This window comes from Grammomys surdaster, unplaced genomic scaffold, assembly GCF_004785775.1.
Source record: "Grammomys surdaster isolate TR1022 unplaced genomic scaffold, NIH_TR_1.0 126391, whole genome shotgun sequence".
Lineage (NCBI taxonomy): Eukaryota > Metazoa > Chordata > Mammalia > Rodentia > Muridae > Grammomys > Grammomys surdaster.
In genome coordinates, this window is record NW_021621185.1 from 1,995,740 (window position 1) to 2,008,558 (window position 12,819).

The 12,819-nt window shown below is 39.2% G+C and overlaps 1 protein-coding gene and 1 pseudogene across 3 annotated transcripts in view; one reads left to right on the top strand and one right to left on the bottom strand.

The window, feature by feature from the left end:
- The window catches only part of Fam172a (family with sequence similarity 172 member A), a 416,134-nt gene that overhangs the window by 290,900 nt on the left and 112,415 nt on the right, over positions 1-12,819 (top strand). The window lies entirely within an intron of this gene.
- LOC114614578 lies at positions 9,862-10,291 on the bottom strand (annotated as a pseudogene).

Genomic DNA, 12,819 nt, shown 5'->3' on the forward strand with positions numbered 1-12,819 from the left:
TCTCTCTCTCTCTCTCTCTCTCACACACACACACACACACACACACACACATATTAAAAATAATACTTTTTTTTTTTAAGTAAAGAACAAGAAGCTAGAAGTCACAGGCTCAGCCAGCAGGATGACAGGCTGGTGTTTGGGGTTGGTGATGGAAGTTGTAGCAGTGACAGAAGGAATGTGAGGACGGAAGGGTAAACAGGAAGGACCCACACGTCACGATGATGCCCAGATTTATGTGCATTAAGCTACAGTAGAAATTCCTAGTGGGTGTTTAAGAAGTGGTAGCTCTGTGTCAGATGATCTCTCTCGTACTCTCATCAGTGTTTCACACTATTCACATCAGTCACTATAGCTACTGCTTCTTAGACAGTAATGTGAGCAGGTTCTGAAGACTCAATCTAGAGAAGTAATTTTAATTCAGTAGAAAGAAAATATTATTAAAATATAATGAAATACAATGTATTCTTTCTAAGCTTTTTTTTTAAATTTTGAAAGTTTTTCTTAGTTTTTAAAGCTATGATTTCATTGATATTTTCCTGTGTTCCCCTAAGTTGGTAGGTTCACAAAATATTCTATGGAAACTAGGCTCTTAGAAGTTTGAAAAAGGACAAAAAATAGTTGGATAAAAATGTTCTGTAGACGTAGAAATCTGGATACAATAAAGTGAGGGAGAGACAGTATAGAAGTAAAGTTGAAATGAGATACTATCTTGGGTGGTATGCTGTATGTTTCAAAACAATAAAGTAGGAAATATAACTTTCTTTACTGTGTATTAGACAGCATTTTCTCAGGGCAATAGGGCAGGAAGCTGTAAATGTTTGAAAGTGGACTATATTATCAAGTGTTGCAGTCTTCTGACTTCTGAGTCTGGCACAGCTTGCTCCTGCTAGCACAATACTGACAGGATATTCTTTGTCTACCTGGGGATGTAGTTGGTTAAATGCTGGTATGAGGACCTCTCCAAGGCCCCTCTCAGCACACCGATGTATCCATGTGTATCCATTCAGCCAGTATATACCATGCACCCCGCACTACCTCTGGTGCTGGGGATTAAAGACCCCACACAGAATGTCCATGCTAATATGTAAAATGGAAAATGAAAAGCATAGGTAAGCCTCCTTTGGTGGTAGGATAAAATATAAAACAGGAAGAGAAAACTAGAACTGTGTATATGTAGAAGAAAGAGATGGATATTTAATGAGGAGACAGAAAGGCCTATCTGAGAAGGTGGCTGACATTCCTAGAGCATCCCTCCTAGTCCAACCTTCCTCCCACTTGAGGGGTGCTTGCTGATTCACACATCCTTTTCCAGGTGTTAGGCTCAGAGATAACAAGTATTCTCTGCATTGTCTTTTCTTTTGAGTCCTTGAAAATATGGACTTTTCCCTAAGACATGCTTTACCAATTTTTTTCTGAAATTCAGGACGGTCATAGGGCACGTTTACCACAGAGTTATTAAAGTTTGACCCACTGTTCCTAAACCAGCTTACTCTCTGGTGACATTCTGAGAATAGAAGATCCTGCTACTTCAAGCACCTCCAGTGTAACCTGAAGGTGAAGGATCGGGCCCTCATTGTGAACATGTTGTACCAGGCACCCAGGAGAGAACCTTGTCTACTTATGACACCATATCCTATGTATTCTTCAAGAAGATCCTAAGCTATTTTCTAGATCCCATGCCCATTAGTAGGTCATCTAAGAGCCTGTGTCCAACCTCTTCCTCGACCCTGTGATGGTTCGAACAGGCTTTTCTCTATCCTTTCTGTCTATTCAAAATACCTGACAGTGTAAAAAGGAGAAAAGGAAAAATACCACATGGCTGTCTTGTCCTCTAAGAACTGACGTAGAAAACTGAGCTACATTGAGATGAGCCATTCTAGAAGTAGAAGGGGACCACTGATAAATGGTCTTGACTTCCAAGCCACATGAACACCAAGTGGGGTGTCAGCAATTACTAGGTAAATTTGAATTAAAGACAGCTTGATACCATAACCCTATTTTTTCCTCACTCAAATGGGCCATATTAATTGTTTGGACTGAATATTTGCAAGTATTCACTTTACTTTATTGCTGAAAATACCTCTTAAGGAGATGACACTCCAAATTTCATCTCTTTTTTTGTTAGTAAATAATCACTTCCTTTCTAAAGATAGCATGAAAAATCAACAGGAATTGCCTCTGTAAAGTGGTGTCATATAAAATGTGTAGTCAAACTAAGTCATCTATTATGTTTTTAGACACATCTCTAATTAATTAGATAATTGAAAATCTATACTGTGTCTTGTAAACATCTTAAAATTCAGAACATATTCCATGTGTAATAGTGGATAAGTTTTGACTGTGTGCACTGCTGAAGAATTTCTGCATTCCTCTTTCCATTCAAAGATTCTAATCTGCTAAGTGATGTTTTCATTAGCTAATAGCGTTTCAGGCAGTTGTTCATTGCTGTGGAACTGGTCCTGTGGTTTTTACTCATCCATTTCCCTTTTCATTGTTTTGTGCTACCTTATAATTATAAGTGAATGTAAGGCAGGAATATTCTACAAGTTGACCCCCTAGAATTCTGTTTTCAATGACTCATTTATTAGAAATAACTAGAATCCAGAGCTCCGAGAAAATCACTGAAGGAAAGAATGCTTTAAGAGACCTATCTGAGTATGATTGTCTGATTTTGATCACAGTGGATATAAACAGATATTTCAGAAATATCACTTTTTAAAAATAATTTTTAAATAGCCACCACATTTTTTGTTGTTGCTTTTACACTTTCTAAGATAATTTGTATAAAAGCCTTTGTTCACAGAATTTGGCATTTAGTAAAGGTAACAACTTTAGTTTTACTAAAATCTCTTTATCCTCCAGAGACTTGATGTAACAGGATGGGGGGGAGAGGGTTTCCAGGGCGATGGGTTGCTCTCTTAGAGGTGAAGGGGAGGAGGAGTGGGGGTGGAACTCTGTGAGGCAGGACAGGGAAGGGAGAGTGCTGAGGCATTTGGGATGTAAATAAACACATAAATACATAAAATTAAAATGACAAAACAATTATCTTTAAGATAGTTTGGATAAATAACTGAATAATATGAATAATATGAATTGTTGTTTATTCTTTAAAATTAGTTATGGTTGTTAGGTTAAATTGACCCTGGCTTTCAGCCTCCCTTCCTAGAAATGCTTGGTCCTACCAGGCCTTAGAACCCTCTTCCCCTAGCCTACATATCTGTCTTCATCCACCTACCTTTTCAGTTCTCTTGGTCTGTGTGGCTGCGTTTCCCACAGTACTGAGTCTGTCTCTTCCCAGGTATGTGCTTTCTCATCCTGCTTCACTGCCTGCTAAGGGATGCATTGCAGGTCAGCAGTGATCTGTCCACAGGAAAAAATGCTGTCTCTCAAAATCCACTTTTCCAGAGAAACAGCATCACTTTGTAGGAGTGATTCAGAACATCTAAAGTCAATAATCCTTGACGCTAAAATGAAAATCCCAAGTGAGCATTAGTCACTAGATATAGTGCAAATATTTTCTACATATAAAAATCTTAAGATATTCAAAGTTGGTTATCAACATATTGAAAGAGGGATATAATTTTTAGTTTTTATTTCATCACATTTCTTAAAATATCATTTTTCCAAAGGAAATTACTTCTATTTATAAACTTTGAGAGATCATTTGATCAGAGACTTAAGTTTGTATGTGTGAAAATTGATGTTAAAAGAGTCTTTGACACTTTGCACTAGTATTTCTGTCCAAAGTATCTGCTAATATCTCCTTCAGCTCCCATCTCCCCCAGCTCTTCAACATGTTGTGCTGGTGAGTAGGGAAACTGAGAGCGGCTAGTTTACACAAGTTTGGGGAACCATATGGCATAATAGTAACTGAATCGAGTAGGCTTGTATAATTTCAATTTCTTTGGCTTGAGAAGTAGCTCAGTTGGTAAAATGGTTGTTCAACAAGCAAGAACCCTGTGCTTAGATCCCCAGTATCCACAGAGAAGCTAGGCATAGTAGTCTGTCTGTAATCCTAACAATGGGAACATGGGGACCAACAGATTCTCGGAGCTTGCTTGCTAGCCAACCTAGTCCTATTGTAAATTGAAGGCTCTATGAGAAACCCTGACTCAAAAGATAAAGTGACAGCAAGTGAGGAGGACCACCACCTCTTATCTCCTTATGCATGAGTAGGCAAAAACAATGCACACACGCAGACACACTCACATACACACGCACACACACATCCAGCAAACACTAACCCTAACCCTAACCCTTCATTCATAAAATACTATGGAAATATTAAATACTTAATATTTTATAGTACTCTGCCATATTAAGAAATTAGTATGTCACACATGTTTCTTCAAATGTTATCCATATTTGTTTTCAAATATTATCTTTGATTCTTCTACATTGTATAATTGGCTTAGTTCAAATGATTTAATCAAAACTTCGTCTAAAAGATAGTCTTTGAATCTTTTCCTTTGCTTGACATTTATTTTGGAAATGAGTGTATTCTCCCTAAAATGATAAAAACTTAAAGAAGATCATATACCCTTTTTGAAGGTGATGTACCCATGAATCTGTTTTCAAATTTTTTTCTTTCCTTTACTTTTTCTTAATGTTGCTCAAATATCAGGACTACACATGAGAACCTGTTGTTTAAATTTTCTCCAGGGTTTACCATGACCTTTATCACATGAATCCTAAGTGATATGTCAGAAAAGGCTATGACTACTTTTCTACTTTATTCTGTTTTTTCTTCAATTAATGGTCTGTTGCAAGTTATTCAGATTTGAAATAAAGAGGCTCTGTTTAAAGAAAATTTTCACTTTCAAGCTGAAAAAGGTGATAATATGGAGAAAAAAAATACTCCTCAAATAACATTCTTTTTTGTAATGAATCCTTAATTTCTAGTAGGTTTACAATAATAAAAATGATGCCAGGTTAAAAAAAAAAAAAGAAATTAGTATGTCTTCTGAGGCTGTTTACCCTACTTCCAAACTAACATAAGAGCCTTGCTTTTTACTCTAGTTATACATTCAAAGTGTGTTCTGTTCTGCTTGTATTTTGAAACTTAGGGTTGGGTGGGGAGGGGTGAGGGGAAAGAATCTCATTCTGTAGCATAGGATGAGTTGGGCCTCACTATGTGTCCATAGCCCAGGTTGGCCTCAAAATAAGAACAATTCTGCTGCGTTGTTAGTGTTAGTAATAGGTTGTCTTAGCACCACAACAAACTCAGATCTTTATTAAGAAAAGCTTTTGGATTCACCATAAGTCTGCAAGATTTTTAGCCCCTACACACTGAGTATGAAATGAAGCTATGCTAGTATTGTACTGTAGGTTCATGCTGTGAGTGAAGTGGTGTCATTCATGTGGACGACTTAAACAGTCCCTGGCATGTATGTAATAAGCCACAAAAAGTACTGAAAAGTATGAGAGGTCCTTATTTGGAATAGTTCTGATAAACACAAGTTTCAGTGACCCTAACTTATTTAAGTAACATGGATTCTCCCAAAATGGTGTCAAAATATTCTTACCACAGTGGAAGTTCAATGAGTAGCTCCATGAAGCCATCTGTAGCCATGATGTTGCTTCCTACCAAGTCTTTCACAGGATTGGTTACGCTGATTGAGGTCTCCTTTATAACAGTGGATGGCCAACACAATTGGAAGTCAGCACAGGAAGAAAGCAGTAGAGGAAAAGCTGAAAGCTGTTTATGAAAAGGTGGAAAAGGATGCCAAACTATATGACAAGAACTTGTATGATGCTTCCCAGACTGCTTTGAGTGAGCTTTCTCACAGGGTAACAATCGCTAATATTTTCGACCTTCCCAGTTTAAGTTACGATGTACTAAGCAGCAAGTCCTGCCTTCTCATCTATCTATTCATTTCTAAATGAGGAAGCTTTCAAACATGTTACCAAATTTTGAAAGACAAAGAACAATCATCACTTTTCCCTGTGTTATTATAGAAAGTGCTCCCAGTAGGTAGTTTCAGCTTTAAATGATCATTTTTATAGTCATCAAAAGAAATGGCTTCCTGGCTTTTTATTTTTGGTGGTTATTTGTCTAGCAAGTACCATCCTTTTAAAACAAATACTCAACTTCCTTTGCTATTTGAGAATTCAAAAGCATCTGACATTTCCTTTCTGCACAAGGTTGCCTCTGTCCTAATCCTGGTTCCGTCCTGATCACCACTTTTACCAGGAAAATTTTTCAGCTCTTTATTTGAGTGTTATAAAGTATTCTACATTATTTCTCCAGCCACTAAGTCTCATTTTAACGTGACACTGACACTGACTCTTTTATTCTTTTTTCCTGCCCGTTACTTATTTTGGCCTTCTCTCCTTCACTCCCTGAAAGCCAGTTGATTTTTCTTAATATTTTGTCTTCCTTTCAAAATCATCCTAATAACAAACTTATGCTTGTTGGTTTCATTGCAGTCCATCTACACTTCTGACAATCATAACAGATCAATGTCTTCTTCAGTTTAAATTATTACAGACAACGTAACACAAGTCAAGCATGGAATTCTAGCTGGAAATGGACAGGTTAACAAACTTGCCACTGATGCCCATAGCATGTCACTACCATGCACTTGTGACACCACTGATGCCATGACTGCTAACATAGCATGTCACTGCCATGCACTGTGACACCACTGATGCCGTGACTGCTAACATAGCATGTCACTGCCATGTACTGTGACACCACTGATGCAGTGACTGCTAACATAGCATGTCAGTGTCATGCACTGTGACACCACTGATGCCGTGACTGCTAACACAGCATGTCACTACCATGCACTGTGACACCACTGATGCCGTGACCGCTAACACAGCATGTCACTGCCATGCACTGTGACACCACTGATGCCGTGACTGCTAACATAGCATGTCAGTGTCATGTACTGTGACACCACTGATGCCGTGACCGCTAACACAGCATGTCACTACCATGCACTGTGACACCACTGATGCCGTGACTGCTAACACTGCATGTCACTGCCATGTACTGTGACACCACTGATGCCATGACTGCTAACATAGCATGTCACTGCCATGTACTGTGACACCACTGATGCCGTGACTGCTAACATAGCATGTCAGTGTCATGTACTGTGACACCACTGATGCCGTGACTGCTAACACAGCATGTCACTACCATGCACTGTGACACCACTGATGCCGTGACTGCTAACATAGCATGTCACTGCCATGCACTGTGACACCACTGATGCAGTGACTGCTAACATAGCATGTCACTGCCATGTACTGTGACACCACTGATGCCGTGACTGCTAACATAGCATGTCAGTGTCATGTACTGTGACACCACTGATGCCGTGACTGCTAACATAGCATGTCAGTGTCATGTACTTGTGCTGCATCCCTTTGCACTTTTCACTAGGTGTATATAGAATAAATATTCAAAGTGTAAAGTTTACATTTAAAGAAGTCCTGATAATCAACAATGGTAATAGAAACCTTGCTTTCACATTTCTACCCCAATTGGTTTGATGGATTTTTTTTCCCATAGTTCAGAGTCATTTAAAAGATGTTGTTTTTATCTGTTTACATTTTCTGGATGCAAAGACTCCATACAAGGCAGGTGGCTGGGAGTTCTAACAGTGCACTGTAGACAGTTTGATTTAGACATGACTCAAAAGAGTCCCGCTTGGTGGCTTGTTTCTTTTTTTAACTCAAATCTAAGTGAGGTGACTCAGTAAGAGGTTTCAATTTGATAAGCTGATAGTTTGCCTTTTCCTTCTTTTCATTTTTTTTGTGGATTTCTGTTCATACTTCTGTATGTGAAGCCTTTGTTTGTTTGTTTGTTTGTTTGTTTGTTTGTTTGGTGTGATGTTGTATGTTTAATTTAAGAGTCCTTTTATAATCCAGGTTGGTTTTGAACTCATAAACCTACAACCTCAACTTTCAAAATGCTAGAATTAGGAATGTGTTTTGATTAAAGCTTTATCAAATTAAGTGTTAAAAAGAAGTTTTTAATTGTAGATTTTGGTAAATTCTTTCTACCTCTTGAATTCTGTGATCATTATTACATTTTATACTACTTGAATTAGAGTTCATTTTTTGAAAGAATGCATGGGTGCCTTCTTTCCACTTGCTTTCAACCATAAAGTTTCTTGACAAGATTTCAAGGGCATTTAACAGCACCAAAGTCAGTCAATTTACATCTTCAAAAGGAATTCTCAGAGCACCTTAACATTAATCTGCTTTAACCTGCTTCTCATTTTCTTCTCTGAGTGCAAGTCATGTGCTGAATTTCTGCTTCCATTCATCACCAACTGCGATTTCTGTTGTTTTCTACTGTGAAATGAAGTGGAAACTTGCTTCTAGTCTGCATGTCTCCTGTTTGGAAGTGACATCACAGAACTTTGATTATGAAAGGCAGTACTCTGCTCGATGGGAATGCATCTCTGCAGCTTTGCCTCTGTAACAGGAGCAAATCATGTCATTATGATTTTTTACAATCATGTCATTATGCCCCTCCTGTTCTTCCCTCTGACAGTTCCTCATCCCATTCCTCCTCCCCAGTCTCCAAGATGATGTCCCCATTCCCACCCCCTCCTCCCACCCTACCTGAACTCCCTACCCCATGAGGCCTCAAGTCTCTCTAGGGTTAGGTGCGTCTTCTCTCATTGAGGCCAGAGCAGGCAGTCCACTGCTGTATATGTGTCAGGGGCCTGTATGCTGCCTGGTTGGTAGCTCAGTGTCTGAGAGATCTCAGGGGTCCAGGTTTGTTGAGACTGTTCAACAAACTGCTCAATGGGGTCATCCTCCTTCTCAGCTTCTTCCAGCCTTTCCCTAATTCAACCACAGGGGTCCCCAACTTCAGATCATTGGTTGGGTGTAAGTATCTCCTTCTGTGTCAGTCATCTGCTTGTTGGGCCTCTCAGAAGACAGCCATGCTAGGCTCCTGTCTGTAAGCACATCATGGCATCAGAAATACTGTCAGGCTTTGTAGCCTCCCCTTGAGATAGATCCCAAGTTGTTCTGGTCACTGGTTCACCTTCCACCTTTCCCTCAGTCTCTTTTCCATATTTTTCCCTGAAGTTCTTTTAGACAGGAACAATTCTGAGTCAGAGTTTTTGACTGTGGGATGGCAACCCCATCCCTCCATTTGATGCCCTGTCTTTCTACTGGATGTGGACGCTACAGATTCCCCCTCCCCACTGTTGGACATTTCATCTAAGGTTCCTCCCATTGAGTGCTGAGATTCTCTCACATCCCAGGTCTCTGGCACATTCTAGAGGGTCCCCTTATCTCTCACTTCCTACCTCTCAAGGTTGTATATTAATTGCTAGAGTTTTCTACAATGCTCCATTTACTCTTTAGACCCAGAAGACTTTTTGTGACTAGTATCTATATCTTTTCTCCTGTGGTTGCTTTTTATATTGCTTCTTGACTGTTATTGAATACTGTGGCATATATCTCCCTTTCTAAGAGAATGTGTCTATCTTACTAGATGCCTTTAATGGGAAAAATAAAGACTAGCCAAACCCAGGCTACCTTGCTTTTTTCTGTCTATTTAGCATCATTCTTGGGTGGCACTGATAATGTAACTGGATTTTAAAAAAATTGTTGCATTGATGATACTACTAGAAAACTAGGGCTTCTGTTAGACACTAGTTTAACAAGCACACCATTTGCAACAAAGCAAAACAACAACAACAACAAAACCGTGAAAACCGATGTCTTTGATTTGAATAGATTCACACAGTGTACCCCGTCATATCAACTGCACCCAGATGTCTATTGATCCTCTCTTCCACTGTGTCCTTCTTTCCACTGCTTTCCCCAGATAGTCTAACTTGTGCCTTTACCTTGTGCATTTTTTTTACAAGAGCACAAATCTATTTTTATTTATTTACTCTGCATTAGTTTAAATCCGGGATGGGTACAGCATCACACGGATTCTGTGTCCAATGACCTTTGCAGGAAGGTTGCTTCGGAATTTGGCATGAACCATGCCACTGTTTCCATGGTCCCGAGTTACCTTCCCCCAGATCACACTGGTTTTGTTTGGTTTGCCTCCAGGAGACACTGTATTATTTTTTGCTTTGTACACATAAGCACATCTCTTGCCTAAGTAGAACTCGGTTTCATCTCGGGCATAAACACCTTCAATTTTAAGAAGAGCCGTGTGCTCTCTTTGGTTTCGGAGACCTCGCTTGTAGCCAGCAAAAGTGGCCTTGCACCACAGCCTTCCAGATATACTTGCTTTTAGAAGTCCTGTTCCCAGCAGGCCTCCACAGGCTCTAAGATGGCGGAAAGAGTCGTGCATTTTTTAAAAGATTCATTTCTTTTCATTTTAAACATATGAATGTTTACCTGCATGCATGTATGTGTACCATGTGCATGCCTGGTCCCCTCAAAGGTCAGAAATGAGTATTGGAAGCCCTAAAACTAGAACTATGCATTGTTGTAAGCCTCCACCTGCATGCTGGGAACCAATCCTAATCCTCTGCAAAAACAACAATTGTTTTTTAAGCAGTGAGCCATCTTTCCAGTTCCTGATTTTGTACACTCTTGAGCAAACCCTTTTCTACATGAATCATGAAGCACTTCTAAGAGGTACATCTAGAAAAAATGAAGTGATTACCTTCCTAATGAAATAACTGACCAACAGTATGACATTTAGTAATAATGTTCATCCTCACAAACCATTAGTTTTTTTCCACTGAACTTATTATCCTCTGAACAGTGTGATATGCTCATGCAGGCATTAACACATTGCTTGGCATATACATACAAATTAAACTGTATCACTATCCCATGTCTCCTAGCTAGAAAGCAACTACATCAAACACCAGCTAATTGTTCCAAGCAGCAAATGTATCTGAAAGTCCAAGTGAGAAGGGGGTGGTATGTGTCAGCATACATAGGCAAGACCTTCCCCAAAAGATAAGCCCCATCCTACAAGGGTATTTATTATAAAATCTTCTTCCACCATTTCCAAATTCTCAACACCAGTGGACCTTAGTAGTTATAATTGCCTTCTCAGAATAAGAGAGATTTAAATAAAATTCAAAGATACAAATCCTCCTACAAATACAAATGCATTTATATTTCCACTTAAAGTATCTTTTTCAGAGCACTACCTTTATTTCCAAAGATACCAATAATAGGAAGCAACCTCCTCGTGGGTAAGTGTGGCTGAGCTGGGCGTCCTCAGTTTAGCTTCTCTCCTCCCTCGCTGAGATGCTGAATACCTGGGAACCTGCGCTTCTCATCCTTCCTCTGTGATTCCTACGGAAAAGCATGGCCTGGTTCTCCCATTGTCATCTAGTCACTTAGGAAGAGTCCCACATTTGCTGAAGGTGATAGTTTGCCTTTCAGACTCTGCAGTCCGTGCATTACTGTTCTCTGGGGCCTTTCCGTCTGCTGCTTCTCACCTCTGTCATGCCAGCCATGTTCCTTCTTACTGTCTCTGACCACACTACTCCCATGCTGCATTAAACATTTAAAGAGATACGAAGATCTTCGTAGGTCCATAAGCTCAGTTCCACTTTGAAGTCCCTCCCTCCACCCCATATGCAACACCAGGAGATATGCACATTGGCAAATGACAGTAACTGAGTGTAAAGAAAGCCTTAATTGAGAACACCCAAGTTAATTTTAAAACTCATCAAGCTAATATAGCCTCATTTTTAAATTTAATGGTTTTAGCCACTCTGTTTTAACTCATGTAATATAATAAAACTTAGTTCAAATTCATTTGAACTCATCAGGTTTTTTTTTTCCAATTCACTGAAATGTTTCTATTCAACTATTGTTTTTAAACAACTAATGAATCTTTTTCTTTCTACAAGTGAGACATTTTTTTTCTATGCAGATCTTAATATATAATTGCCCTGTCTCTCTTTTATCTTTCTTTGTGTTCCACACTGACACTGGTTGCTTTGTGAATTATGGGGGTGGGGAGCATACATATATATGTGGAAAGAACAGATATCAGTACAGTTATTCTGTAATAAAATTCTTTACATTGTAAGCTGGCTTTTAGAGGCTGTCGTCTAATCTGAGGCAAACCGGAAGTGCTTTCAACACTGGTACTATGGAGGGTGCTTCAATTATTTAACATTTCTTTTCCTAGCAATACAAAAATAAATGAATAAATAATAAACATATCTTCTCTTTGTACTATGGTATAGTTCTTGTGCCAGGGATCTCACAGTGAATGAGACAAGGAGCCTGCCTTTAGCCCATACTCATTGCAGAAATTGATAAACTTCAGATAAGTCAAATTACTCAGCCTGCAGATATGACAGTAGATTTGCTGATTCTCAAATTCAAGGCCATATCAACAACTTCATTTTCTGTAGTTCTGAGTCTGACTTCTGCTCAAGATGCTCCCCTCACCAAGAGAGGGTTATATGACAGGTTCCTCGTTGTACTATAACAGGGGGAAGATGAGAAGCTCCTGGGGTCAACCTTCTTCTTCTTCCATTGGCATTACTTTACTTTATTAGCAGCATAGAATTCACAATTCAGCAAAAAATTATTGTGTATTGTATTAGTCAGGGTTCTCTCCTGTTCTAGACTTACTGACTCTTCAATGCATGTCCTTAGATTGAAGAGACATAAAAGGATGAAGTAAAGACTTGATTAAGTATGGGAGGAATTCGATGGAAGCCATACAGACTTCTTTTGTGCCTGGGGAAGGGTCTCCATGAGGGGATCTCTAACCTGCATCTTCTAGGAGACAGAAAGTGAAGCATGCTTCTTTTATTCCTTTGTGTGTATCAGATACTACTGTAGACACTGTAGACACAGCAGCAGAGAGACATACAGTGGACACATACACAAATA